This window comes from Monopterus albus, unplaced genomic scaffold, assembly GCF_001952655.1.
Source record: "Monopterus albus unplaced genomic scaffold, M_albus_1.0 scaffold5.1, whole genome shotgun sequence".
Lineage (NCBI taxonomy): Eukaryota > Metazoa > Chordata > Actinopteri > Synbranchiformes > Synbranchidae > Monopterus > Monopterus albus.
In genome coordinates this window covers 1,946,825-1,950,100 of record NW_018127885.1, presented here as the reverse complement: position 1 = coordinate 1,950,100, position 3,276 = coordinate 1,946,825, and the positions used below count along the sequence as shown (strand labels likewise).

General features: G+C 40.5%; 1 protein-coding gene across 1 annotated transcript in view; it reads left to right on the top strand.

Annotated features, from left to right (window-relative positions):
- The first annotated feature begins 2,593 nt into the window (after positions 1 to 2,593).
- The window catches only part of LOC109967810 (cadherin-related family member 5-like), a 4,195-nt gene continuing 3,512 nt past the window's right edge, over positions 2,594 to 3,276 (top strand). The window contains exons 1-2 of the mRNA XM_020613636.1: positions 2,594 to 2,666; positions 3,147 to 3,273. The gene's annotated coding sequence lies outside the window, so the exon portion shown is untranslated. The remainder of the gene's footprint in view (positions 2,667 to 3,146; positions 3,274 to 3,276) is intronic.

Below are 3,276 nucleotides of genomic sequence, written 5' to 3'. Positions count from 1 at the left end.
CTCCAAATAGCGCGCAGGGGAAACATTAAACATCTGGATGAGGGCAGGACGTCACTCCTCTGCAGTCTCACACTTACATTCCCGCTGGGGCCGTATGTACACCGCAATACCACTCCATGACAAAAAATGTGGTGGCGAGAGTATGATAATTCAAAATCATTCACTTGCTTTGTCCTGAAAGAGGGACAGAAAAAAAAAGAAATGCATGCAAAAAGGTTCAGGTGTGTGTGTGAGGTCATCAGCTCTTCTCTCTGCCTTGTTCAGTTTTCAGTCCCAGAAGGACAGTTTGAGGTCTTTCCTTCTTCTGTTTTCCGTCTTTTGTCAAGGAAAAAAAGTCTCTCCACCCAGCACTGCTCAGTGTGTGTTGATTCCCAAAGACCCCCTTTTTGGTAATGAGCCAAAACCTGGTCTGGAGACTGGAGAGGAGCCATGTTGAAGCAGCCAAACATCTATGTGTGTGAGCGCAGAGAGAGGGGGCAGGGGTAAACACAAGTAATCAAGTTTCACTGCTTTGGAATGAATCCCAGTGTGCAGCCCACTGTATTCAATCCCTCCACCTCTGTCTCCACAATTTTTGGCTTTTCTCTTATGATGATGTTGTTGTCCCGTTCATCTGTGCTGTGTTTATTATTTCAGAAATTTGCTCTAAGTACAGCCTCATAAGCAATAGTTCTGACATTACACAGAAAGAAAGACATACTGCATGACTCTGTTTTGCTGAAGTAATTTTGGGTTAAGGATAGGACACCCAGGTGTTTGTAATGCAGAAAGCAGACTGGAGAGTCCCTCATCTCTCTGGTGCCAGGTGTCATGTTTTTCCATACAGTTGGTGAATATATGTGTTGAACAGGCCTTGTGTAAGTGGGGGAATGAGACACTTGATTTTAACTAAGATCCAACCCTCCATTCACATACCACACAGAACCTCACCATGACTCATGTCTGTTAGCCTGTAATAGTCACAATTAAAAAGGTCTCCTGTTTTTGCTTCAATGGTTTTTCATCATACACACAGTCCCTCTGGATTTCATGGCACTTCCAGGCTCAGGCGCTGAGAGATGTTACTTTGATAAAGTAGAACTAGAGGGGAACATTTTGCTAAGTGATTTAGATTTTAATGTATCATTGAACTTTGTGAAGGAGGTAATATATTGTAAAATCTATACAATCCAGAAATTACCCTAAATTAGGTAAATGTGTTGGACAAATTCAGCAACTTATATTTAAAGAATCAAAAGTAATTTATTCCATTATTATTTATTGCATTAGTTATTGCAGTATTTAATTATTTAATGCACCACCAGGGCCTTATGCAAACTTTGCTTTGCCCATCAGTTATAGGAAATAGAATGCAATGAAAACACTTGTTTCATTTCATATACATAAATGACAGAGTGTGATGCATGACTGAATATATTACATGTGTATAAAGAGCAATATTTGAGTTACACTCCAACCAGCGATGTGACAATAGATTTGTATATTTGTCTTTCTCTAGAATCATCAGTTCTTGACAAATGTTCATATAAGTAATCCATGATTGCCATCTCAAATAATAGTATTACTGTACAAGACTAAACAAATCACACACATTCTGCAAAAACAGATGTTAAGATGATGTAGCTGTCCAAGCCAGCTGCTCTCTATCAACTATCTCTCATGATGTCATCTTTTTAACCACATCTCTGCTGACATCCAGTGGTCACATCAAATCACAGCAGGTGGATACAAATGGTGATAATCTGTTCACCTGTAAGTCTGGTGGTGAGTTAATCTTTCCAAATATCATCAACCATAGCTTGTTATGACAAAATGATGACACGAAAAAAGACAGGCCTTCAGACAGTGGAAACCAGTCACCATGACTACACTCACCAAAACATTTCTCATGGAGCCAGACAACTAATTTTATCACAAGTACCCTGGAAATATGTGGAGACATACTCTTTTGCTCTGTCTTGCTGGCACAAGTGTGTAAAAGGATGTGAGTTAATCTTCAGAAGGTGAAGAGTAGATGTTTGATAGCTAATCCCTTGTCCAGCTCCATTAGTTGACACACATAGCTAATTGAATAACAGGCGGAAGCTGTGTAGTCTATGTTCAGACTAAGTTAACACATTTTAATCTAAACAACAGCCTGAAATATACATGTATAGTTTAAGTATGACACAAACTGACACTGACAAAAATGACATTTCCTATTATGTTGTGTAATACAGTAAACAGATCTTGATCAAGAACTGACAGCTGAGTGTCAACTGCATGACAAGCAGTTTAGGAAGATGCCTTTATACCAGACAAATTCACTTGTGACCCAGGCCTCAGAGCTCACATCAGGTTCTTCTCATCTTTAATCTGATTCGCTCAGTCTTTGTTCATGACCAGGTAAGCCTCACCTTCAGGCTTTAGCCTCTGAGCTGACGTTTATCCCAGGATACACTCAGTAAGCTGCGGTCTGCTTTTTAATGTGTGTAAGGGGTGTGCATTTGTGTATGTGTGGCTGGTATTGGCTGTTTTTGTCACTTTATTTATTCCTAAAAGCTTCAGCATGGCTTTTTGAGCGGCTTTCAGGGTTTTATGTCTGCGAATCAGAGATGCTGCTTCCATCACCAGTGAGGAGGATGTGGAGTGTGACAGACGAGCTGCAGAGGATTTGACAACAACAGGTCAGTCAGCTGAACAACAGCGCAGATGCTCAGTGGTAATATCCATGACAACGCTGACTCAGCTGAGTATGTAACAGAAAGCGTATGTGTTTATTTACCTCACATTAGCAGCAGAGTTGTTGTTTTAGTAGATTTTGAACCCATTTTCCTGCAAAGCCCCAGACCCCATCTACATTCAAATGCATGCATGGACACAATGAACCCAGAGACACATAGTTGCACACCTGAGTTTACTTGTGTATTTGATGTTGAATTTTGTGGTCAAGAAATATGGTCTGCATTTGTTTTATGTTGGTAAGTCAGTAAGATACTATTCTACTGGTCTGCTCTCAGACTGGGGTGAGTTTATCTGTGCTGTACATTAAGAGAGATGTTGCTATCAAGGTGCAGAGTAAAGCTCTGTTTAGCCAAGATGGTCATCGGAAGATGAAAGGGCAAACCTTTTTTAATCATGTTTGTTATTTCTCTCTCTTCACTCAGAAAGATTCAGTTCCCAAGGCCTGACCAAGCCAAAGAATGGCCTTCACTAATTTGAAATGAAATTTGTGTCAGGCCAAGACTCTAGTCTGCTTACTGCTGGTCCTCCTGAATGTGCACACAGCCACAGGTA